The following is a 27,683-nucleotide window of genomic DNA, read 5'->3' on the forward strand; positions in this document are numbered from 1 at the left end:
TTCTTCCTTTTACTGGATTGAGTGTTTGCTTAGAGTAGCAATTGATCCTAGCTTAAGACTCCTGATAAAGACGGATAATCTTGGCCAGGGTTAGGATCAGTACAGAATAGCGTAGACGTGGTGTCTAGGCTAGACTTTACTACTTAGTTGTTTTGTATGCCCACGGTTTGTAGAGGTAGCCGACACGTGGTGACAGCCCTGTTCGCTGCCCAGTAATCCTCCATGTTCGGTTACAAAATAGAGCATAGTTGTCGGAGCGTCTGGCTTACTTAAGTCAGGGGAACCCAGTAGCCCGAAGTTTAAGGTGAAGTCATTTCTTCCCTTAAGCATAGATTCTAGATCTTAGGAAATCCTCTCTATCCTGTTTCTCCCACACGAGTGTGTGTGTCCTTGGATGAGCCTGAACCCGTAGATAGTTTACTCACATTCCTCAGAGGATACGCTACCCTAGAATACTCCTGGGTGAAAGCTACAGCGGTATCCGTGCGCTTGCGGATTTTATTCGTGACGTTACAAAATACGAACAACATTTTTGTACACCCTGGGTGTATTGAGTACTTGGAGTTATGGGCCTGATTCAAAATCTCTATTCGGATCTTCTAATCCTGGGGTACACATATACGGTTCTTCTACCATGTGACACGTTGGTCGTCGACTCGACAGTCGGATGCCTTTTCGTTTCTCATTAACTGTCTCAACTTTCGAATTTCTGGGCACTATTTCTAGGCTTGCTTGATTTGATCTTCAAGATCGTACTTGATCATCGGCTCATTCAGCTGTCCCTGCTCAACAATCTCAACAATCTCAAGCTTCAGCCTTTCCATCTCATTGCACAACTCAGGTTGTTCTTCACGAACCATCAGGTTACTGAAATAGCTCTTCGTGCTCAGTGCATGTAACACCCGGTTTACAAAAGGACATAAACCGAGCAATCATATACGTGCCAGGATCAAGTCACACGTATATACAACAGAATGAACAGTATATCACAGCACATATCACGTAAAAAGATATAATAAAGCGAGTACGAATGTTATTTATTACATTAATGAAAAAATGTCTGATACAAATATGCGGAAGCATAAAACAGGTACGGAACTCTCGGAAGCTGGGCGCCACAGGGATGTCGACTGGGAGACGACTGCCTAGAAGTCCTCGTACTCCTGGTAGCTCTGGGTGAACTCCTCCGCGTCGCCAGGAACTGAGCAGCAGTAGGGTATCCCCAAGGAGAACAAGAGGAAACGAGTAGAGTTGGCAAGAGTGAGTACACAACATGTACTCAACAAGTATAATACAAACTATGAGGCTCTAAGGTTGGCTGACTTAACTGCATTAGCTTTTAATCTTGGCAAAATTTTATTAAAGCTAATTACTACAAGTGGATGAATTACCATAAACCCAGTTACATAGAAATTAATCAAAATTAATTATGAACTACTGAGAACCAAACCAAACCACCCGGGGAACCCCCCTAATCAAAGGAAGATAACCCCACTAATCAAAAGGAGGATCTGGGCCGCTCATAACCGTGAGCATGGCTAGTATACCAGTTTTACACTCTGCAGAGGTTGCACATCTTTACCCACAAGTCGTGAGCTACGCTAGTTGTTCATCACACTTCCGTAGGTGAGATGACTAGCAAACTGACTACGAGGCCGTTACAAAGAATCTCGTTGGTAAGGAGTAACCGCGAGGGTTGGATCGGCGACGATGGAGCAGGTCTAGTGGGCGTCAAGACACAAAGCACAGACGAGGCCACTCAGTACGAGGGCCATAGAAGCTTACCACCCTTGCCCCGCAGGTAAGTTACTCCAAACCAAAAAGACCTAATTAGTAAGCCAAGACCATCCCATTCCAGTCTTGTGGTAGCGCTGTTGTCCTAGGTTGTCGCTCTATGAACCGGTCCTTAGGGAGAGTGGCCAACCAAGCACTAAGCACCGTGCTAGCCACCTAAACCATGTTTCTAGAAAAACCAATTTTAACGAGACGTGAGCCACCCAAGCACGGAACACAGAGGGCCACTCTCAGAATTAAGTTGCATATACCATTAATCAAATTAATTAAAAAGGACCAAGTGTGTTATAGCGCGGCACCTAGCACAACTAACTAAAGTGCAATCCAAGGGATATATATATAGGATATAAAGTGGCTAGGAAGTTCTTATAGGCATACAATATTAAAATGTAGTATGAACATGTATTTAAAAGTGATAGGTGGTTCATGTTATACTTGCCTTCCTCAAACTGCTCCTGCTGCTCAAAGTGTCCCGCGGAAGGTGGCTCCTAGTACTCCTCCGACTACTCAACGTGTACTCACGATCGCAACGCCAAAACAAGGTCCAGCACATACACATACATGCAAACAAGGCAAATGCTAAGAAATAGTACAACAATACATAAAAAACAGCAAAAAAAACTAAGCTAGAACTATTCTACGCGTTACAACGGTCGCGTGGGCATAAAGAACACCTAAAACAGAGCTAGAACGTGAAAACTAGAGCTAAAACAAGGTTTAACGACTAAACTGCGAGAAAACTAGAACTACAGGGGCTTCTGCGCAAAAACCAGGGACTAAAACATAATTAACGCATAGATCTAGGGTCTAACTCGCAAAACTATAGGGGCTGGACCGCAGGTTCTATTTCTAGGAAGCTCAGGGTTTAAAACATTAAAAACAGGGCCGATCTGCAATTATTTTTGAACTGGAGAGGACTGCGGTTTGATTTCAAAGAAGTCCAGGGACTCTTTAGCAAAACAGCCATGGCGAACTGGTACGCGCAGATCTCAGCTGTTGGATCACGATCCGGTGACTCAGATCTGATCGGTACGCGGCTTCTAATCTCGGGCGTCCAACTCAGATCGGGCGGCTGGGCTCTATCTTGCGCACGAGGGCGGCGGCGCTCGCCGGAGACGACGCTCCCGTGGCGGAGGCTCACCAAAGATGGATGAACTTGGTCCTCCGGGGGTCAAATCGACCCGAACTTGGGTCTGGGATGATCTACACGGTACGCAACAGTGAGCGCGGCGGTGGCGGCGGTCTGCACGGCGGAACACGCCGGTGAGTGCGTGCGCGAGCAGCTCTGGGCACGGGAACGGCTGCGAGCAGGTGTGTGTGCATGCGCAAGGCCAAAGCAATGCGAAACGGGGTCGGTGCGATGTTGTACAGGGCTGCAGGGGCAAAGCCGCGGAGGAGCAGCGGCGGCGGAGCGCCGGCAGTGGCGTTCCGGCCACCAGGGCTGTCTACGGGCCACTACTTCTAGCGCAAAAGGAAGGATAGGGTAGGTGAAATCTCACCAAGAGCTCGAGTTGGCCGGAGACATTGTGCAGCAGTGCCAGCGTCGAGATCCGCGGAAAGCAGAACGGCGGAGCTCATGGAGTTGACGCTGCCGGGGGTTCTCGGGACTCCTGGCTCCACGGTTCGACGCGTGGGGGTCCTGCGAGGCCGGCAGAGGGGTCAATGCGGCCGGAGCGGCACCGGTGGCGAGCAATTGCGGCGGCGCAGCTTGCTCACCTGCGGGTGGATAGGGCACGATTCCGGTGATGGCGAGGTCCGGGGTCGAGGGAGGAGGCCTCGGGGAGATGCCTGGGCGCACGACGCAGCTGCTGTGCAGCTCTGGCAGGGCTAGGAGGCGGCGGAGCAGTGTGGCCGTGGCGGCACAGGGGCTCTGCGCGGCGGAGCAAGGCGAGCGGGCGGAGCTAGGGTTTGGGGTGGCGTTGAACAGGAAGGTGGAGTGCAGGGGGGCCGCGGGGGTGCGTTTAAAGGAGGGCGCCGGGGGTCTCTGCGTGCGGGCCGTTGGGCACGCGGGCGAGCATCACGGCGAGGATCGCGGGCTCTGTTAGCGCGCTGGGAAAGGAAGGGAGGTAGAGGATGGTACCGACAGGTGGGGCCGGGACGCCAGCGATGACGGCGTGTGCGGACACGGGCGAGCGGAGCTACGGCTGTCAGGTGGGCAGCGGGATCAGGCAGAGGAGGGGCAACGCGCGGCGCGGCTGAGCCGGTGCTGGCTACTGGGCTGAGCGGTGCCTGCTGGGCTGAGCTGGGCCGGTGCGGGGAAGATAGGCCGTGCGAGAGGGAAGGGAGGAGGAGGCGGGCTGGGCCACTTCGCAAGGGCTGCTGGGCTGCTGGGTGGGTTTGGGTTTTCTACTGGGCTGGGTTCTTTTCTGGTTTTCTTCTTTCCTTTCCTTTTTCTATTTCAAACACCACTCAAATCTATTTTGAATTCAAAAGAAATTTGAATTCAAACCCTAAGCACTCAACCAAATAAAACTATGCACCAACATGCATGCACACACATGTTACCTTAAAATAAATTTTAATTACTTATGAAAGAAAATTTATTTAAATGCAAGGCTAAGCATATAAAATCCTAGGAAATTAAATAAAGACAATTACATTTATTATTAAATACGGAAATTTAAATTAGGGTGTTACAGTGCATCTGCCACAACGTTGGCCTTGCCTGGGTGATACTGGATGTTCAAGTCATAGTCCTTGATTAGTTCTAGCCATCTTCTTTGCCTCATGTTCAGTTCTGCCTGAGTGAAGAAGTACTTTAGGCTCTTGTGGTCAGTGTAGATATCACCCTTGTTGCCAATCAAATAGTGTCTCCAAATCTTCAAGGCATGTACAACGGCTGTGAGCTCAAGGTCATGGGTATGGTAGTTCTCTTCGTGCTTCCTCAACTGTCGCGAGGCATATGCAACAACTTTGCCTTCTTGCATCAACACACATCCAAGTCCTTGACGACAAGCGTCACAATACACTACAAAATCCTTCCAGATATCCGGGAGTGTAAGGATTGGGGTGGTAGTGAGTTTGGACTTGAGCTCTTGAAAACTAGCTTCACACTTCGCTGACTAGACAAATGGTACTCCATTCTTGAGCAATTCAGTCATTGGCTTTGCAATCTTAAAGAAGTTCTCAATGAAACGCCTGTAATAACCTGCCAATCCTAAGAAACTTCTGATATCAGTGACATTCTTCGGCTGCTGCCATTCTGAAACGGCTTCTATTTTTGTGGGGTCCACTGTAACTCCATCTGCTGTCAACACATGGCCTAGGAAGGCAACCTTCTCTAGCCAGAACTCACACTTGCTGAACTTGGCATACAACTGGCTCTGCCTCAACTTCTCGAGCACGATCCTCAAATGCTCGGCATGTTCTTCGGCGGTCTCGGAGTAGATCAAGATGTCGTCGATGAAGACTACGACAAACTTATCCAACTCTTCCATGAACATCTTATTCATCTTATTCATGAAGTATGCAGGTGCGTTAGTGAGTCCAAATGACACAACATTGAACTCATACTGACTGTATCTGGTCACAAATGCTGCCTTCAGGATGTCACACGGCCGAATCTTCATTTGATGGTAGCCGGATCTCAAGTCAATCTTGCTGAAAAATTTGGCCTTCTTCAATTGGTCCAACAGATCATCGATCCTGGCAAAGGATATCTGCTCTTGATGGTTACCGCATTCAAGGAATGGTAATCAATGCACATCCTCATGGTTCCATCTTTCTTCCTCACAAACAACACTGGCGATCCCCATGGTGAAGCACTAGGCCTGATGTACTGCTTGTCCAACAATTCATTTAGCTGCTTCTTCAGTTCTACAAGTTCTTCTACTGACATCCTATAGGACTGTTTTGCGATCGGGGCTGTGCCTGGCATGAGGTTGATCACAAACTCGATATCTCTGTCAGGTGGCAATCCTGGCAGCTCCTCCCGGAACACATCTAGGTACTCACACACTACTGGCACGTCAAAGAGTGTCTTCTCCTCCTAGTTGTTCAAATTGTACACCTGAGGTACATCTCGAGACTTCAGAGGCTCTACCTCGATCTTCTTCCCACTGGGGTGTTCTAGTGTCACAAGTCTGGGCAAACACGAAATCACACCTTTGTGCGCTGTCAACCAGTCCATACCCAAAATGACATCTATCCCACCATATTTTAGCACTGTAAGATCTTCTAAGAACGGTAATCCATGTATCATGATCTTCACTCCTTTGCAAGCAAAAGTGCATCTGAGATCTACCAACGGGGAGCTGGTGACTATGGGATGGCTTCTGAGGGTCATCGGAAGTGCGTTCCGTGCAACAAACTTGGTGGAAACATAGGAGCTAGTAGCTCTGGAGTCAAACAAAACCAATGCTTTGGAGCCATTGATAAGATACTCACCTGTCACAACATTGGGTGCATCTCGAGCTTCTTCTTATGTCATATGAGTGAGATGAGCACGATCGGTGACGTGCGGGGTCTGGTGTGGCTTGTTGTAGAGTCAGGAGCTCGAACTGGAGTCTAGGTCTTTTTCTCGGGGCAATTATACGACTTGTGCGCGGGTTGGTTGCAGGTAAAGCAGACAGACGGCATGGACTCAGGGTTGGTCCTCTGTATTGGCTGTGGTAGGTCATGATCTTCTCCACCTTGGACTTGTTCTCCTTGATTCCTGTTGTCGGCGTGCTGGTTGATTCCTTTACCAGAGTTGCTGCTCGGCTGGATGGGGCCAGAGCGGAAACTAATCCTGGGTGGAAGGGGTGGTACGCTTCTGGGCTTCTAAAAGGTCCTGGCACGAGACTGGTGCTCGGCTTTCCTTTTCTTCTAACGCTGGCGATCCTCCCATCCTAACCTTTCATTCTCCACGGCTATGGCGCAATTGACCAGATCTTGATATGACTGATGGCTGCTCCCTGCCAAAATCTGGCGGATTTCGTGGTGCAGACTGTGGTGAAACCAGAACTACTTCTTCTCATCGGTGTTCACATCTTCAGGGGCGTACCTCATCATCTTGGTGAAGTGGCATTCATACTCTATGACTCTCATCGTTCCCTGAGTCATGGTGCGGAACTCTTGGGCCTTATGAATGAGAAGCTGTTGGGGCACGTGCTGGTCACGGAATGCCCTGGCAAACTCCTCCCAAGTGATGTTCGCTGTTGATGGCCATTATTTCTCATTTCGACCATCAACTTCTCGGGAATAACATGAGCTTTACACCATGTTCCATATATATTTTTCTTATTTCTAACAAGTGCAACAAGTTTTGGATGAGATGTGGTTGCACGAACTAGTGTACCAAAAATCAGAAAAAATGTGCAAAATCCCAGGTCGACCGGCCTCCCCTAGGCCGGCCGGCCTGGCACCTCAACTAAGTGTGCCCCGTCTTCGGTACAGAAGCGAAGTGACATGTTTACAAAGCCTCTAAACCTAGGATTGCAAGTTCGTTTGATCAAATGAACTGAAAGGCCTAGCACATGAATTAAAGGACCAACCTGTAGCACTTACCCTGATCTTTTGGCCTGGAACCACCTCTCTGGACTTCATACACACAGTGATCAAGATGTTGGTGAAATAGGAAGCCGAGATGTGCCAAACCCAGGCCGGCCGGCCTACAAATTTTCTGCGTAAAACCGAAACAACCATCCACCGTCATCTAGAGAAGATTAGGAGTGTCCACGGGAAGGTCAGCGCCAAGTGGCAAAAATCCTAGGCCGGCCTAGAAGTTGCATGTTCCATCGGAGCTCAACACTTTAAGAATGCTCTTTGCGATCTGCGTGCAAGCATCAGCGTCATGCCAAAGGTAATTTATGATAAACTTAACCACCATGCACTTGCTCCTACTGCCATGTGTTTGCAGCTAGCAGACCAACCGATTCGTCATCCTGAGGGATCGCCAAGGATATTCCGGTGAAAATACGGAATTTCTTCATCCCCGTTGATTTTGTCATTCTCGACATGGAAGTTGACACTAAGATCCCTGTCATATTGGGGAGGCTATTCTTGAGTATGACAAATGCACACATTGATGTGGGAGTTGGAGCAATCCAACTCAACATCAATGGGCAGAAGGAGAGATTTGGTTTCAGACCGAAGGATGAACAATGCTCAAAGATCAAAAGTTTCAACCGGAAGAAATCCGTGAAAGAGTTGGAGAAGCCATATAGCCCATCCAACTGTACCCTCATCGAATTCGTTAGAATTTTCTAGAATTTGGGAAGAAAGAGATTGAAGTAACTCTGCCTGCACGATAGGTGTGGCAGAAGAAAGCATCGCCACCAACATCTCCATCGGGTGACGACGACCGAACCCAAGGTATGGATAGTCTTGCTCAAGACAAGAAACTCGAGCCCTTGCCATGAGATACATGGTAGTTATCCATTCCTGCATTTGCATATAGGATAGTTTATATTCTTGCATAATTTTCTCTTTCACATCATGGCATGTTTAAATTCTCGCAAATGCATTCTTTTGAATTTACATTGCATACGAAAAAAAATCGGCCAAGATGGCATACCTACTGAGCTTCATTCAAGCTTGGGGGAGGCGCCAATGTATCCAGGTAAGTTATTTGACCCATCCTTTCATCTTGTGTCTAAAATAAAAAAAAAATATAGTTAGTTTGATTCATTCAAAAATTCAAAAAAAAAGAATAAAATAAAATAAAAACAAAAACAAAATTAATTAATTAATTAATTAAAACACACAAAAAAATGTTTCATATGTTGAATAAAACTCCCAGTTCATATGTGTGGAAATCTGTGTAAGCTCTTATCATAGAGATGATGAATAGTTGCTCTGTCCATTCTTTGCAAGTGCCTCGTTTACAACTTTTTACTCTCCTAGTAATTGAGATGTTGGCTCATGGAAATATCACTAAAATTCTGGTTTGTGTGGGAGCTTGAGCTTGATTTCCATGTCTAAGTTATTGTGAGATTTGAGATAGCCCAAACCGGAATAAAACTGCATGACCTAGTAGGGAACCTCTGGGAATTTCTTTAAAATAAATCTTGGTAAAGATCTCCCCTTTGGTTTACATGTCCTACACAGAGCCATAATGTTTTATCTTATGAACCGATATAAGCTATCTTGAGTTATTTTGAGCTTTGCCGAATGGTGAGTCCGCTCGAGGAAGGTACTTGCCATCTACCGATCTTTCTCCTTTGCGTACCCATTGTTTTGCTAGCCTCAAAATGTCTGGCATGTCAATTACCTACCTCGAGTATTGATATCCACCTTCGCCAAACAATTCCCCTCAAAATAAAACCCAAAATCTCCATAGTGAGCCTATCCATCTCGAATGGTCTATCCAAGCAATGCTCCCTTCCAAAAACTCTATCATTATGGAGTATGGGTTATCTTCTTTAAAAAAAATGGAGCAAAAGCAATGAAAAAAAAGAGACAATACACATAACTCCACTCAAGAGAGTTAAAATAAGGAGCTCAAATAAAAAGACCAAAAATTTTCTAAGTGTGAGTCCATTTCCTCCCTCTCCCCTGAACATTTTACCTTCCATAAGATCGGGATTTGATCGAGTACCAACCTCTTGCGAACCACTCTTCGGCTCGGCAACACAAGTAGTCAAGGTATGCTACACTCTTCCTACCTGAAACTCCACATATCAGCCTTAGAGTAGGAAAGAAGATGGTCAAAATTTCCGACCATGGTGAGGATCATACACCTTGAGTGACTTGAGAGTACCATTGGGGAATCTTAAACCACTTTTGAAAACTTGCAAAACTCTGAGATAGGAACCTGAACAGGAGGCAGGAAATATTCCGGTGAAGGTTGTTCAATCTCTCAACCGCCCAAGACGAGGGATGAAATGTGAACAAGCACCATCTACTAGAAACCAAGGTATGAGCCAACTTATTCAATGTACACATGGTTAGAGCAATTTGTTTTGAGTAAGGTATCTGTAGGGTATGAGCATTGATGCAACTCCTGATCCACCGAGCCTCAGCTTTAGCTTTGCTCGAGGACGAGCAAAAGTTTAAGCTTGGGGGGGTGTTGATGGCCATTATTTCCCATTTCGACCGTCAACTTCTCAGGAATAACATGAGCTTTACACCATGTTCCATATATATTTTGCTTATTTCTAACAAGTGCAACAAGTTTTGGATGAGTTGTGGTTGCAGGAATTAGTGTACCAAAAATCAGAAAAAAACGGGCAAAATCCTAGGCCGACCAGCCTCCCCTAGGCCAGCCGGCCTGGCACCACAACTAAGTGTGCCCCCATCTTCTGTACAGGAGTGAAGTGACATGTTTACAAAGCCTCTAAACCGAGGATCGCAAGTTGGTTTAATCAAATGAACTGAAAGGCCTAGCACATGGATTAAAGGACCAATCTGCAGCACTTACCCTGATCTTTTGGCCCAGAACCACCTCTCTGGACTTCATACACACGGTGATCAAGATGTCAGTAAAACAGGAGGCCGAGATGAGCCAAACCCAGGCCGGCCGGCCTAGGAGAGGCCGGCCGGCCTACAAATTTTCTGCGTAAAACTGAAGCAACCATCTACCGTCATCTAGAGAAGATCAGGAGTGTCCACGAGAAGGTCGGCACCAAGTGGCAAAAATCCTAGGCTGGCTAGCCTAGGAGAGGCCGGCTGGCCCCACTTTGCAGCGTCTCAAGCTCATTTTTCACGTGGAAGTTAAGCACAACCGCCACAACTGCGTACAACTGACGCTCGGCCAAATACCGACCTCTAGCATCTATAAATATGTGACACCCCGACCTCTAGCAAAGAGAAACAAGGATGGGATTAAGCTCTACGCACACCTGGTATCACCTGCTACTGATCCTGATCATTCTGGGCACCCTGCTTGGAGCAGTTCCCGGAAATAAGGTGGGCCTTGTCACCACTGGTACGTGCGGGACTGGTGATAGGTCCTGGATCCTAAGCCTTCATGGTTTGTCTAGTGCACACCCTTTGGCATTGCTGAACTTGGTTGCACCCTCCCATTTTGGATGAGACTGAGCTAGGCACTGGTGCTACCGGTGTCAGGCGCTTCTGTGGACAACTTTTGGCATAATGACCTTTTTGCTTGTATTGGTAGCACATGCGGCGGCGGTGAATGGCGCTACTTGGTTGACCTCCCTGTGAACTTAACATCACATCTTCATAGTGATAGTCAACCCATCAACATATTCATAGAGTGCTTGGTTTTTTACCTGTGTATCTCTAGAGCACTCATGATCCTTTCTCTTCTGGATGGTCTGTAGCTCATCGACCGATGGAAAGTCAAGGAAAAGGGAATCCTCTGCTAGCTGCTCTTGATGAGACATCTTTCTTTTTGTACTGGAGAACAACCTCTGGTTCTTCCTAGTTGTGGCTTCATCTTCAGTCGCACGAACTTGACGACAAGGAACGCCATAGAATTGGCAACACGGGCAAGCTTTCTCACCATTCTTCGGGTGGTATGTTGTTTGCGAAGACTGATCTTGTACCGTTATCGGCTGCTCCATGAAAACTGTTGCATGAACACCATCACCCATTGCACTATCTCCAAGGCCTTTTTGTTCCGCTGACATCTGAGCTGGGGTAAAGAGGGAGCATAGATTGGTAAGGTCAAAGAAGAGAGAAAACCCCACTATTTAAGGTTCTATCTTATTTGGACAACACTACCCAAGCATCACTGCTGCTAACTCTAGATAGGTGTTACATAAATCCGAAAAAGGGAACTATAGCATAACTCTTCTGCCTCGTCTAAGAGATTCTCAAATTCTCCTGTACTATCTGTAGGCCGGGGTGTCACAAAATAGCACCCCCATCCTTCACTTGTACACACACCAAAAGGAGTTCTCTTCTCTCATTTTTAGTTTCTAGAGTAGGTTAGGTAGTTGGGAGTTAGAGTCGAGTCGAGCTTGTCTCGGGAATTCGGAGTCATCATCGGAAGTGGGTATAAGCTCTTGTATCTTTTCCTTTGACATTTATCAATATAAGTTATCTTCTTTATCTTTTCGAGTAAGCATTACTTTCCACATCTGTTTATCTTCTCAAGTTATCTTGCTTGAGTGCGGAAGTAATTCCTCTAGCTTAGGCTTTGTATCTTTCTAGTTTTATCGGGATCTTACCTTACGGGTTTTCTCGCCCAGACTAGGGAGCTCAAGTTAGTTTCCTAGGTTGAGGGGGATTTCTCTTGTTCACGACAAGAGAAATCCTAACACCGAGTACAGACATGGTGTCTGAGCTCAGTGTTAGATAGAACGTGTGTTGCACCCCCGCGGTACCGTTGTGGTAGGCGGCAGGTGGTGATAGCCTTGTCCGTCCCTTGTAGTGCACCAAGTTCGGGTGTTTTTATAGCAGTAGTTGCAGGTTGCCGTTGGACTCCCCTCTCACCCATTTATGAAGTTCTTCCTCTTCCAGCCGACGAAGTAAGTTCTAGGTTCCCGATAACTAGTTAGAATCAAGGTTTAGTCTAGAGAGGCTAGCTCGATAGTTTAGAAGTGTTTTAGGAGTCTTTCTCGCTCGTTGTCCTCCCAGCTGCTTACCTCTCTAAGGATTAGAGTCTCCTGTGTCAGACGGTCATCGTTGGCCATTAACTTATCTATCATATCAGGCTTACCCCCACAAAGTTAGTCGGTTGATATCTCTAGTAAAGTTTGTCATTCGATTCCTCAATACTCTTTACCATAGTGCTTCACTGAGGAAATTACGATACCCTGGAGTACTCCAAGGTGAAGTGCTACAACAGTGATTCTGTGTGCTTGCGGAATATCTATTCTTTCGGGATGCACGCGGCTAGGGTTCTGGGTTTCGCGCGCGCGACGCGGGCGTTGTGGCCGACAGCAGGAGCAGGCGGCAGGTGGTGGCGTCAGCGGGGGCAGGTGCCACTGATGTGGAACACAGGCGGAGGCAGCGGTCATTGGTCGCGGGGGAGAAAAGTAGAGGAGGTAGCATCGGGTGGTTGGGGAAAGGAGCTGACATGCGGTGTCCGTTCGTCAGCGGCTCAAGCGAAGGAGAGCGGGCGGTGTGTGTGACGGCGACGAGTTGGGCCGCGCGGGGAGGAGCTGGGCTGGTGCGTGCTTAGCAGGCTGGTAACGGGGTTGGGCCGGTGGCGGTGGCGCACGATGTAGGCCGGGTGACGCGCTCGTTTGCAGGGCGAAACGGCCGGTGTGGTGGATTGAAGCCTGTTAAGGCTTATGTCTTGGGCTGGGTCTTTAGGTGGGTTTTGGCCCAAGGTAAGTTGGGGGGTTTAATTAGCATTTGGTTTTAATTTGAATGGCTAAATTCAAATTAAAACCCACACAATTTCAAACAAAAATCATTCAAACAAATTTGAAACATGGTAGATTCAAATAAAATCCAAAAGCTCCAAATAAATCACACTAGCATTATTATCCTTATTTCTTTAACTTACTAGGAATTTGAGATGGGAGATGATGTCATCCTTATATTATTCTAGCTATTTACACCCGGACACAAAAAGTTTTTGAAAATCCTCATTTTTGGAGTATATAACATTCCGTAAAAATACGAGATGTTACACTTATTGCCATTGCCGTCAAATTTGTCTTCGTCATCCTCCTTTTCCTTGCCTTTCTTCTTGTCGTTTTTGCCTAAAGGAGGGGTGTTGAAGAGCTTGCGTAGGTGGGAACACTCAATTGCTGAGTGCTTGGACTCCGAATGCAGCGGACATTGCTTTTGCAGGAGCTTATCGTATTGTTCCTGCGTGCTCGACTTCTTGTCTCGTGGGTTGCGCTCAATAGCTGTAATTAGATCGTCTGGCTTGCGCTTTCGATGAGAACTCGATTGGTCCTGCTGGCCTTTGTAGTCGCTGCACTTGTCGCGATTCCGGTTGCTGTTGTTGTCATTGCGCCTTGGGAACTGGTCCCTCTCCTGCTCCTCTTGGTCAGCCCAGTTCTGCATGAGATCTCGGAGCTGTACCATGGTCTTTGGTCTGTTGCGGCCAAAATCTCTGTTGGTCAGTAATGCCATTGTGGAAGCAGTCAATGTTGGCGCCGGCTGCCGGAGTGGCTGCGCCGACGGCGATCGGCACTTGCGCCGGCGAACTCGCTCTCGCTCACGACATCGCTCAGGAACGCGAAAGGGAACATGAGAGAGTTTGTTTTCCGCCGCACAAAAGTCACGGCCTTTTCTGTGACGTTTTCCTCTCTTTATTTATCAGTGTTTACACGATCTCCCGATCCGACTTCCCCGCCACGCCCGCGCACGCTGCGACGTGCCCACCTAAAGCGCGGGGACGTTTTCAAGCGTGCGTGGAGGAGGACCTGGTCACCATCCCGTGAACGCAGCACGAGTCTGGTGCTAACACCGTTACAGACATGCAACCAACAGCTAGCTATGATGAAACGTAAACATGCCAATGCAACTAACTTATTTACATCATGGTCCAAGCATGCACGGGATTACAATCAACAGTCAATGATGTCGTGATCCAAGATGTTGACGATGGTGGCGCGAGTGTCGAAGAAGCGCTTGATGTAGGAGCGAAGGGACTCGTCGCGTATCTGCTTGCATTAAGACAAATCGTGACGCGTACCTGCTCGAGTTATCGCCCCCTGGAAGTTGTCGCAGAAGATTCTCTTGAGGTCTTCCCACGAGTCGATAGTGTTTGGAGAGAGGCTCTCCAACCACGTGAGAGGTGCTGCCTCTAAGTTCATCGGGAAGAGCATGACTTTGGTAGTATTGGTACCTACAGCCAATTCTACTGCTGCATAGCAGCGTAGCCATTGCTGTGGTGCCTGCTTGCCATCGTACTTCGTGATGCCGATTGGTTTGAAATCTTTCGGGTACTGATAGAGACTGAACTTGCGAGTAAAGGCCGGGAAGCGATCGCTGTCATCGGGTATGCAGTAGCCTTCCGCCGCCGCGTGTTCCGCTTGCCGGGTGTTGATGATGTCACGAGCATCTTTGCCACGATTTATATGCTCGCGGAGATCAGCCGTAGGGCGATCCTGAAGAGGTCGCCGGTTAGAGCTTGCCTCTGGTCATTGCTGATGCTGAAATGGTGGCGGAGGTGGCAGCGCTGGGCGCTGCATAGGGTGCCCACCGGGCATATGGCTGGCTTGCTCATTGGCCTTGTTACCTTGAGCGTCATGAACCTGAGGGTGTCGAGTATGGCCGCCTGTGGTTCGACTTCTTGAGGGGTGACCGTCGACCTCTTGTTTCCGATTGTTGTGCGCTGAAGGGGCTGGATTCTGAGCATCGAGTTGCATCCACGCCTTCTGTATGAGGCGATGGGCTTGTTGAACCTCTGGAGTCTAGACGTTGGAGAGCAAGGTTGCAGTCATGGCGAGGTTGGCGATTGGAGAGTTGAAACAAAGATCAGCAGCTGCTGCGAACCGAGCGTCCAGATTGCGGACCGCATTGTTGCGTCTAGCTGTGGCGTTCCTTCTGCGTTTGGCATGCTTTTGGTTCCTCAAGCGCCGAGCAATCCTCTGTTCTTCGGTCTCCCCTTGTGCATCTGCTGTGTTTTCATCAGCTGAAATTGCTTCGGGTTGCTCGTCGTTTTACCGATCGCTGATCTCGATGTCAGGACCTATGTCTGCCATGAAGACGTTGCGGTCGCTAGACTCCGTGTCAGAGGTGTACTCGATTAGCACCATGGCCGTGTTTGGTTACAAAAGCATGAAATTTTTTTTCACCTTTGACCACTAATTTAGAGTATCAAATGAAGTCTAATTACAAAACCACCTCCACAACCCCCTGTAAATCGCGAGACGAATCTAATGAGCCCTTTGACCGTGTGATTAGAGGATAATTACTGTAGCATTACTATAGCAAATCATCAATTAATTACCGTCATTAGATTCATCTCGAAAAGTTACACCCGTCCCTGAAAAGATTTTGCAAATAGACTTCATTTAGTACTTCATGCATGCGAGATTCTCTTCTCGAAAAACGTGCGCGAAATTTACCAAACACGGCCCATGTTGAGAAGCTATTCCTCTTGGATGGGCGAAAGTGGCCGTCCCTCCTGGAACGGGAGTTCTGGAAGACAAGCCACAAGCCTATTGTCGGCGTCGTATAGCTCAGAGGGTTTCATGCCCTTCCAGTACACGAAGCGGCATTGTGGTGTGGAGGAGACTACAAGGCCCTGGTGATTGCCTGATAAGGGCTCGGCGTCGTCATCAGTCGGAGTAGTTGTCATAGACAGGGGCCTCCCGGCATGTGGTGGCCTCTGCTTCCTTTTGATCTACTCCGAGTCGAAGTAGATCGTCCAGATCCTTTTCCAGGTCGAGAAAAAATTGCGCATGCAAGGCCTCTTGATAAACAATGGCATCATTGCGTAACCCGAAGCAGGATCGGATTTGAGGTTGACTTAAGTCCGATCTGGTGGGAGTTGGTGCAGTTTGGGTATTGGCGCAGTTTGGGTAGAAGTCGAGTTGGAATCGAATTCCGACTCGAGTTGTTTGACCAGATCGGGAAGTAGCGTCTCGCCGGGATTGTTGAGGAGATCGTCAATCTCAACCTCGCAAGTTGATGATGCCGAGGTCTCCAAGCTCGTGGTGTCGACACGGTGGCTGTTGAAGCCACCCACACCGTTGGCCATGCACACCCATGAACCAAAGGCGAAGGTTGTGCCTTTCTCAAGGACGGGAGCGGAGTTGATGATCGCCATCGAGTTCGCCAGGGGATCTTCGACGAACACCCCTACCTGACGCGCCAGCTGTCGGTGTTTTATTGGCAAGCCTACCTTGGTATTTCCTATGGTAGTAGACTTATTGGTTAGGATGTCACAGAGATCAGGAACTCGAAGGTCGCAACACAAAGGTTTTAGACAAGTTCGGGCCGCGGTGTTGCATAATACGCTACATCCTGTTTGTGGTTTGTATTGCCTTGGATGTGATTGATTGTGTTTGAGGGGGTCCCTGCCCACCCTTATATAGTCTGGGGAGGTAGGGTTACATGATGTCCTAATCGGATACTAGTTTAGGAGTCTTACTCGAGTACTACTTGAGTAGTTTTCTTCTGTTCGACTAGTACTACTAGTATTCGAGTACATTACATAACGTCAGGGTATAGGACATGCCCCATCCCTTAGTTCGTACAGATCTGTGCCCCGTAAGCTATCCCGTGGACCCAGGTCTGACAGATACCCTAAGGTGGTAGGTTTTAGGCAGGGAGTCGCCGAGATCAGGAATACGATGCTGCACAAGTGAGCTCGTGCATGATGACAATTGAAAGTCTGAAACCAAGGGCCCTCAGTCACAAAGCAGAGCAGTAGTCTGTTTTCTCTCTTGTTCTTGCAGAGATGTCCCTGTCATGATAAAATTTTATGGCAGGTTCTTGTTCTGCGAAGATGACACATATCACTGCTAGAAAAAGACTTACTATAATCGGCGCTGTAAAACTGATGATTTTGTCCTGAACCAATTCAGTGGACAGGAGATCCTTCCTTAGAACTCTAAAACAAAACATTCAGAATTAGACTTCGAGTTGTCCTGAATCAGTGCAATGCATATGGACCGTTTCATCTTCAGTGTTCACAGGCACAAGCTTCACAAATCCAAGTTGGAATCAGTTAACGATTCTGTGGTCTGGCTATCAATGACAATCTTACTCTTTCTAATGGATGGCTAGATCTTTTCTGTACTACATACTACCAAGTGATAGTATTGTACGTCGTAAAAGAGACCTAGGAATGACAGCCTACTGGCCCTGCTGACCTTGACTTGGGACACGCTATTCACTGTAAAGAAAGTTCAGAGGCACATGTGTTACACGGTTACCTTGACTATCTTCTTGACTCACCAGTAAAGGCGAGAGTGAGAGGCACAGCAGTGAAAATAAGAAATTGCTGTGACAAGACCCTGTGTAATCTTCTAAGTGGGTACCAAGGTATGCTTCTATTATTTGTTGATGATGAGGTTCTGCTTTGCTCTCGCCTTTTGACAGAGTAGCTTCCTTCTCAGTAACGCAGGATCGGAGAGAATCAGGAAAGGAAACCGTGGAAGCTTTCTTTCTTAATCTCTTTCCCACTCTGCTTTCCAGCTGCAAGGAGGCTGCTGGGCTCGTTCCTTCGTCCCTGGAGCCTTGAGGATCGAGGACAAGCTACAATGCGAAATGGGCCACCGCGTAAACTGGGTCAGGCATCACGCAGCAGTGACGCTGCAAACAGGGTGGGGCCAGGACGTGGAAATAAAGAGGATGCTGTCAGGACACCTTGAAAGAATCTAGTTAGTGCTCGGGGGTGTTCACTTTATTGATCAGCTTGATCAGCTAGAAGCAGAAGTAGCGACATCTTGAAGGCGAGGAGAAGCATGGTGTGTGTGTGTAGGTGGTGAGGCTGTAAACGCTCATAGGAATGACGGCCTACTGGCCCTGCCGGCCTTGAAATATAAGCACACTTGGGACACGCTATTCACTGTAATGAAAGTTCAAAGCCACATGTGTTACACGGTTACCTTGACTATCTTCTTGACTCACCAGTAAACAGGAGTACAGGACCACATGTGATAACATGCGGCGAGAGTGAGAGGTACAGCAGTGAAAATAATAAGAAATTGCTGTGACAAGACCTTGTGTAATCTTCTAGTGGGTATGCTATTATTTGTTGATGATGAGGTTCTGCTTTGCTTTCGCCTTTTGACAGAGTAGCTTCCTTCTCAGTAACGCAGGATCGGAGAGAATCAGGAAAGGAAACCGTGGAAGCTTTCTTTCTTAATCTCTTTCCCACTCTGCTTTCCAGCTGCAAGGAGGCTGCTGGGCTCGTTCCTTCATCCCTGGAGCCTTGAGGATAGAGGACAACCTACAATGCGAATGGGCCACCGCGTAAACAGGGTCAGGCAGTGACGCTGCTGCAAACAGCAACAGGGTGGACCCAGGGCGTGGAAATAAAGAGGATGCTGTCAGGACACCTCGAAAGAATCTAGTTAGTGCGCGGGGGTGCTCACTTTATTGATCAGCTTGATTGCTAAGTACACTGAGATTTCATTATTAGCAGGATTATGAGGTGCAGGAAGGAAGATACGTTTGCTTTATTTGAAACATACGTGTCTGACCGCGTGGGCTGTCTAATTACGAATGAAACTCTCCGGATTGGAAACAAGTTATTAGGAACTAGGAAGCACTTAAGGTATAACCTCAATTGCTTGGATCACTACTGCCACAAAACCCTATTGCTTTAGGAACTGCACGGATGACACATCCCCTGCTAGCTCATAACATGAACCGGTAGTGATGTATATTTATATAGGACATGCATATATGAATCAACGGTTATAGTGAGTGTGGGTTATCCCTGACTGTTCACCTATCTATCAGTATATTCGCACGTTAATCATACACAAAGAAAAAAAATTCTGGATGTTTATTTGGTGTGGGACCAAGTTATATTATCTTGGCTCTAATTTAATCTCTACTAGGATCGATCGAAAATTAAAAGCGACATCAACAAAGAAAGACCAGGAATCAATTCCATCTCTGACATCTCAGTTTATGCTATTTTATCCTTTCTTTATTAGTATTCCATATCCTTTTCCCCACTGCTAACAAGGAAAAGATATATCACCACTCTACATCTTCGTATTTCAGCTCAGACAACAAAAGATGCTCAACACCCTCATCAAGAGCAATTGACAAGGTGATAGAGACAAAGGATGCGTAAGGGTTACTGCCAATAAAAAGAGCCATATCGTGGTGCTCACGCGACCATAACAGGCGCCATGGATCCAGGTCAAAAGAAAATGCAAATGCCTATGAAGGGCACAATCACTGTCTTGCACACCGAGTAACCATTGCCCACCTTGCACTGTAGGGTCACAAACTTTGTGGCTCAAAGAAACTCTAAGAAGCACTCCGGAGAAATGCTAGGTTCACTACTACAAAATAGGCCTTTTGTCCCGGTTCCAAACTGCCTTTTGTCCCGGTTTTGGAACCGGGACAAGGCTTCCGGGACAAAAGCCTCGAGGCTTTTGTCCCGGGTGGCAGAACCGGGACAAAAGGTGCCTGCCGTTAAAATTTTTTTTGCACACCACGGGATTCGATCCCAAGACCTCTTGCGTAGCGCATGGTTTCCTTACCAACTCACCTAAGTAGTACACGTGACTCAGTATAGAATAACTTCCTTTTGAACTATCACGTGGAGGGGACTTTTGTCCGGGTTGGTAACACCAACCGGGACAAAAGGGGACTTTTGTCCGGGTTGGTAACACCAACCGGGACAAAAGGGGTCTTTTGTCCCGGGTGGTAACACCAACCGGGACAAAAGTGTCACCCTTTTGTCCCGGTTGGTGTTACCACCCGTGATAAAAGGGTTGGGCCTTTTTGTCCCGGGTGGAGCCACCAACCGGGACAAAAGGGGGGCCTTTTGTCCGGGTTGGTGGCTCCACCCGGGACAAAAAGCGCCTGTCCCCCGCGTTGGCCCGGCTAACCGTTGGACCCGGGATAAAAGCCACCTTTTGTCCCGGGCCCAAAGGTAACTGTTCCTTACCAACTCACCTAAGTAGTACACGTGACTCAGTATAGAATAACTTCCTTTTGAACTATCACGTGGAGGAGCCTTTTGTCCGGGTTGGTAACACCAACCGGGACAAAAGGGGTCTTTTGTCCCGGGTGGTAACACCAACCGGGACAAAAGGGTCACCCTTTTGTCCCGGTTGGTGTTACCACCCGGGATAAAAGGGTTGGGCCTTTTTGTCCCGGGTGGAGCCACCAACCGGGACAAAAGGGGGGTCTTTTGTCCGGGTTGGTGGCTCCACCCGGGACAAAAAGCGCCTGTCCCCCGCGTTGGCCCGGCTAGCCGTTGGACCCGGGATAAAAGCCACCTTTTGTCCCGGGCCCAAAGGTAACTGGGACAAATGGCCTGGAAGAAAGACCTATTTTGTAGTTGTGGTTAAACCTAGATAGCTACTCGTACATACTTCATTTATGCTTTCTTGTGAGGAAAAATTTATATGCATCTTCTACATTCTCAAACTGGCTGGTTAAGAAACCCTTAACGTATGTTTACGTCAAATGTTTGGACAATAGCACATCATAAGCCAACTGGGTATCATTATCCATTGCGTTAGAAAACCGCTGTAACACACATCAACGCAGATTGATAACACGAACTGGCAGTGTTAGCTCATAAAAATACATACAGCAATGTTAGGACATTCAAATATGAACAATCAATGAAAATCTACAATTAATAGATGCATAGATAGACGACATCACTACTAGAAAAAAAAGCCAAAAGTCCACCCAAAAAATACCAGTACGAAGATGAACCCGATACTTTTGGGGTGAATGGAACTTATGGATGAGCCTTAAGTACCGGTTGGTGGTAACACCAACCGGTACCTAAGGCTCTCTATAGGTACCGGATGTTAACTTTTACATTAATACTGGGTGGTACCACCAACCGGTGCCTATAGATGAGTCTTAGGTACCGGAACACTAACTGGTACCTTAGGCTCATCTATGGGTTACTTCAAAAGGAAAATCTATCTTCCCATCAGAAGTGATGTGTAGGTGAGATGGTAAGAAAGGTGCACGCGAGGCAAGAGATCTTGAGTTCGAGTCCCGGCCAACCATTTTTTGACAAAAATACTTTGGTACCGGGTAAAGGTTTCACCCGGTATCAAAGAGAGCCTTAGGCACCGGTTCTTTTACCCGGTGCTGATGACCGAGCCTTAGGTACTAGTTTCCGGGCAACCGGTGCCTAAGGCTTCTTTTCTAGTAGTGCATCATAGATCTTAAGAAAAATATATATCACATTAATCAGACATAAAGAAAAAAAAACTGAATGTCTACTTGGTGGAACCAATTTATAACACCACTGCTTTAATCTCCACCAGGTTCAATCAAATTAAAAGCAACATCAACAAGGAAATATCAGGACTCGATTCCTTCTCCAACAAATCTTCTATCATGTTTTACTATTTCCTTCGATGCTTCTCTTTCCCTGTTGGCAAGAAAGAAAGATCATGCCTATCTGATGCGGAGGATGCTCAACACCCCTGTGAAGCCTGTTCCCAAAAAAAAAACACCCCTGTGAAGCCACCTCTATATCTTCTTATCTCGATCGATTCCACATTCTATACAGATCAGTTCGGGAGTTGCTATCTTCTCACTTTTTGGTGCGCAGTAGAATTGTCAAGGACAGAGTCATCAGATTCTAGTTATCCGTACGTTGTGTTTGATGTTATGATATTTTGTTGTGAGAATACACCAATTTAATTTATTCTGACAACTCTGCATAACCACTCCTGTTGTGTCATGCATTAGGTTAGTTGACCTTTTGGTCGGTGAAAGATAATGCCATTTGTATTTCTCATGAATTGCATATGTGTTAATTCGAGGAATATGTTATCCTTTTCCACTACTGAAAAAAATACCAAGTTGATAAGATGTCACCCTACCAAGCTACTGTTACCGGCGAGACCCCCACTCGATCTTCGAGAGCTCATCTGACGCCCAAGCCTGCATATCGCTTGGTGTTAATGCTGCTGCTCACTGCATTCTGTTTGTTGATCTGGGGAGAAGACAGGAAGGAAGAAGAGGCTGTGAAGGGGTATGGGCCGGCTAATGAGCCACTAACGATTAGAGAGGAAGGCAAACTAGATGAAGGAAAGACACACCAGTCCAACACAGACAAAAGCAAGGTAGGTGGAAATCTCATCTATCTTCTGCGAGTGTTTTGCCTACATACTTTCTAATGTTTGAGATTTGTGCTATAGTAGGTGGGTGGCTGAGATAAAGTGGAGGAACATGAAAACTAGCCATGTGCATGAACTGTGGTATAATTCGATAGGAGAGGATGGTGGATGATTAATCATTTTGGATCTCTAGATTGAAAATGCATTTGAGAGGCTAGTTCTGTTGTGCCCATATGAACCCTTTTGTAGAGTTCCATGGGCTTAGAATGTATTTATTGCTCAAAAGTTCTGAATCTTGTACAATATGTATTAGGCTGTCTCCAACAGCATAGGCAAAGCACGACCCAAACCCAAAATGAGTCATGTACAGTGTTTTGCCTATAAAAAACATGCTCCAACAGAAGACCCAAACACGGTACCCATTTTGCCTACTGCGCCAAACGGGATGCATATTTGCGTCCCTCTCTCTCCACGACGCATTCCACGGCAGACCGCTGCAGGTGGGACCGTGGCGGGTCCGCGGTGGCGCGCCGAGGTGCAGCGGCCTGGGCGGCTGGTCCGCGGCGGTGTGGCGAGGTGTGGCCGGGGCGGCGGGGGCGTGGCGGTGCAGAGAGGAGCGGTCGGGGCGGAGGGTCCGCGGTGAGGTGCGGCCGGTGCAGAGGGTCCACGGCGGTACGGCGAGGAGCGGTCAGGGCGGAGGGTCCGCAGCGAGGTGCGGCCGGTCCGCGGCGGTGCGGCGAGGAGCGGCCGGGGCGGAGGGTCCGCGGCGGCGCGGCGAGGTGCTGCCGAGGCGGCGGGTCCGCGGCGGCACTGAGAGGTGCGGCCCGGGAGGCGGGTCCGCGGCGGTGTGGCGAGGTACGGCAGGTCCACGACGGCGAGGCGAGGTGCGGACGGGGCGGCGGGCGCGCGGTGGTGCGGAGAGGACCGGTCGGGGTGGAGGGTCCGTGGTGAGGTGCGGCCGGTGCGGAGGGTCCACGGCGGTGCGGCGAGGAGTAGTCGGGGTGGAGGGTCCGTGGTGAGGTACGGTCAGGTGCGGCGGGTCAGCGGCGGCGCGGCGAGGAGCAGCCGGGGTGGAGGGTCCGCGGCGGCGCGGCGAGGTGCTGCCGGGGCGGCGGGTCCGTGGCGGCGCTACGAGGTGCGGCCCGGGAGGCGGGTCCGCGGTGACGCGGCGAGGTGCGGCAGGTCCACGACGGCGAGGCGAGGTGCCTCCGGGGCAGCGTGTCTGCATCCTCGCGGCGAGGAGCGGCCGGGGCGTTCTCTGATTTGCCTTCCCTGTTGGAGAATGGTAAGTTTTGGGTGGGGATCCTTTCCCTGTGCATGACCCAAACCAGAGAATAGGTATCCTATTTCGGTTCTCATTGTTGGAGACTGTCTTAAAAACATCCAACTTTAAAGGTGCTGGCCGTTGATAGCAACAAGAAAACAACTACCTCGCCCTCCATAAAAAAAAAGGTATTTTGGGATTCAAAATTTATCCTAAGAAACATGTAATACACTAGGCCAGAAACGATTTGACGTGGCGGTCAAACCGCATCTGTGCTGGCGGGTGAGACACCCACCAGCACTTATGTGCCAACACAAATGGCAATCTGTGATGGCAGGCGTCTCACCCGCCATCACAGTTTGTATGTGCTGGCGGGTGGCTTAAGTTGCCCGCCAGTACAATCCTTTTAACAAATAGATTTTAAGTTGCCTTCACTGTACGTTGTATCAACACTTTAACATAATGCATCAATTAAAATGACTAATGTTTCCAAGCAAATAATATTTACTAACAAGCATCCAACATGTTTAGAATAATATTTACACAAATTATTCAAAGATAAACAACCATTAATTGTCCTTTGTCCAGTTGCTAATATTCTGGTGCTCGTCCAAAGCCAGCACCCCATCGTGGTCAAAGTATTCGCCCGCCACATGACAAATCTCGCGTTGGATGAACCTTGCCATGTTAGCACAAATATTGTCGATGTCTCTGTTGTCCAGTCTACAGTTGGTCAAAGGGATGGTAGGCATCTGAAAAAAAATAGTAAGATGTAGTATGTTCATGTGTCATGATAAATCATGTAGTTAGTATATAGTAGAATATATATGACTTTCATCTTCGGGGTTTGTCCGGTACCTCCCACTGTTTCTAAGGAACTCGCACACGTAGTATCCACATAGCACGGAGCCAGGAGGTTGCTTGTGGCACTTCATAAAAAAATAATTATATATTAGGAGTGTGTAATTACATAACCAATAAAGATGAAGTGTTATGTTCTTACATGGAAATGATATCGTATGTTCATAATTTCCTCCCTGCCCGGTGGATGTGGCCCGCCTTTGATGACGTAACGGCAGTACGCGCTTTAAGGTTAGAATTACATAAAGTAAGTAAGGTAACTTAGGAACGCATAAATTATTGACAACATATGCATGTAATTGAATGTCAAGGAATATCTTACTTCGTAAAATGCTTATGAACTCCCTGTATCGTTTTTGGTCAAGGAATATCTTACCCTGTATCTATGCTTAGAAGAAGAGATATCTTCGCCTTGTACTTCGAGCTACTGGGTTCCCCTGGCTTAAACAAGCCAGTTGCTCCGATAATAATTCTCTATCCTATAACCGAACGTGGAGGGTTACAAGGGCTCGAACAAGGCTGTCATCACCTGCCGGCTACCTCTACAAACCATGGGAATATAGAACAATTGAGTGGTAAAGTCTAGCCCTGACACCACGTCTACGCTATTCCGTACTAATCCTAACCCTGATCAAGATTATCCTTCTCCATCCGAAGTCTTAAGCTAGGATCAAATGCTACCCAAAGCATACAGTCAATTCAATAAAAGGCTGAAGAAATAACTTGCGACTAAATTCTAATTCTAAATAAGAAAGTCTCGAACACTTACAACCGAATAAGCATCCGTCGAGGTACAAGCGGAGAAGAGTGCCGACAAAGCCGACACTTCCTCCGACTCTCCCTCACTCTCGTAGAGGTACAATTTGGAGAAGAGCGCCGTTACCAGCGCCCCTCCTGAGTACCTCTACCCCTAAACTCCCTAAGACAACTCTCAACTCAAGTAAGACTCAAGAGGAAAGTGAAGTGTTGATGTGTGGTGTGTGTCTCCATTTGAACCCCCTCCCCTCATATATATAGGGGGGAACCACCAGCCTCTCGCCCGGGAATTGAGCCAAACCGCCATGGAGGACCAACCACACGCTGCCACATGCGTTCTGAGAGGTGGTGGGGCCCATGGGCCGCCGCCACATGCACGGCCGACCATATGGTCGGTGTGCCCACTCGGCCCAGTTTTTGGTCACAAGGCTGCTAGGTGGGCCCCTATGTCATGTACATGGCTAAGGGCCTGTCTTGAGTCGGTTTGGAAGCTCTGGTGGGCCCGTAGATCCTCGTGAACGCACCTAAATCGTCGAGAAGATTTTGCCTAGGATTGATGACGCGTCACCTTGCTTATGGGCTGCATTCTCCTCTCATTTCCAAGCATAAGCAACCTGCACACAAATGTATACCAACACTTTGTGGAATTTGTTAGCAATAACTCCTACCACTAGTGTTGACGTTCGTCTTTCATGTGCTTATGCAGGAGTTGATAGCTTGCTTTGATGGTCGGGTTTGTATCTTGACGCTTGAAGCCTGTTTTACCTGCATTTCTACCTGAATTCCAATATAGCAATATTTTCTAAGAGGAAACGTGGAATTGGCTCTTTCTAGATAACATAAGCAGGTATGAGACTTTATTCTCATGATTTTAGGCTCAAGATGACGCTTGAAATGAGTCGTTAGCGAGCGTCAACAAGATCCCCCATACTTAGCTCTTTGCTCGTCCTCAAGTAAAGGCAAGGACTAAGGCGGACCCGACTTCATATGATATGGAACCTGCATATAGATTATTCTAATCTTCACCCTTACCTGTGAAGTTTGATGTGTCTACCATGTATTGTTTGGGAAGTTGAAGAGTGGAATGGTGTTGACGTCAGTCTCCTCCACTTTCCTGCTATATGACTGGGAGTTTTGAAAGTATTTTTTGCAAAGACCAACCATAGCTTTACTTCTCCATAGGATCTCTCATATCGCTCAGTGTGTATATATATATATCCTTACCAAGGCATTGCCTCTTATCATCCTACTTCTAAAGATAGCTTATGTGGAGCTCGTGGCAGGAGAAAGAGGAAGCATGCACTTGTGTCACAAATATTGCAAAATCAAACAATGGATCCATGGAGATGACAAATCACACAAGTTGATCAAGATTGTGCATGTGTGTAGAAGGTGGAAGGTGGATGGTGGAAATGAAATACTCCTTTTATGAATCTCTCTCTCCTTTATTTGGATAACATGAGGACATGGCTATATATATATATATATATATATATATATATATATATATATATATATATATATATATATATATATATATATATATATATTGGACTTTCATGTGTCCAAATTCTTTTTTCAACACTGGGACCTTCATGTGTCCCTTTTTTTTCGGTCATGCTTCTTGGGCATGCCATCTTTTTTTTATAGCCCATGCCTCTTTTGAGAGATACTAGAGAGAGAGATCATTAGACATGGAGTTTTATTTTGTGGATGGATAGAATGGCATAGCTAACTTCCAGTGTAGAAGTTTAGCTGGTGGGGTGCACATGATCTTGATCAAGCAAGTATGAAAGGCATCTCACTAGGGTCACAAAGTTTGATGAAGCTCAATGCAACAATAAGGCACATATGTGTAAAATTTGTATCATGAAGAACAGCATATGGCTTTGGTAGGACAAACACGTGGAATTGTAAAGCTATGGAGGTTTTCTTTTGATTAAAAATTTCCCAGACATATAAGTAGAAAAAGCAAGGATTCGTCCATCACACCATATCTCACTGGTCAACAACTTAACAATTATGGGTTCCCTATGATATGATTCACAAGCTCAGGCTTAGCAAAGAATAAAAAGTATGCAAGCCAATCATAGAGAAGCACACGACCAGAGGATACCCCTTGAGTTTAATTTTAATGATTAATCAATGATCCTCATTTAAACTCATAGGTTGGGGAGAGAATGAGGGGTAGAGTGCACAAACCGTTGCGATGAAGACGTGCGGGGCTAGTGCTAGTCAGCCAAACCTAGGGTTCCACTGCCCAATACTAGCTCTAATTCATCTTGGCCTTTTGCATTCTGGTTTGTTTGGTGTTGTGCACGTGTTGTGGGAGATCTCCCCCACACTTGTTCTTGTACCTGGTGCTTATTCAAAAATGAAAATATGGAAACAAACTAATGGCTCTGCCGGTTTTAAGAACCAGGGAGCTCCAAAATTTATTGAAACTAAAAATTAATCTCACCAAAATACTTACT

At 47.3% G+C, this 27,683-nt stretch overlaps 1 long non-coding RNA gene across 1 annotated transcript; it reads right to left on the minus strand.

Annotated features, from left to right (window-relative positions):
* Positions 1-15,612: 15,612 nt before the first annotated feature.
* LOC120697890 lies at positions 15,613-18,439 on the minus strand. Its single transcript, XR_005684608.1, has 2 exons — positions 17,077-18,439; positions 15,613-17,002 (listed from the first exon to the last, which is right to left on the minus strand). It is a non-coding gene; the product is annotated as an uncharacterized LOC120697890 (long non-coding RNA).
* Between the last annotated feature and the right edge of the window lie 9,244 nt (positions 18,440-27,683).

The sequence above is a fragment of the Panicum virgatum genome, chromosome 1K (assembly GCF_016808335.1).
Source record: "Panicum virgatum strain AP13 chromosome 1K, P.virgatum_v5, whole genome shotgun sequence".
NCBI lineage: Eukaryota > Viridiplantae > Streptophyta > Magnoliopsida > Poales > Poaceae > Panicum > Panicum virgatum.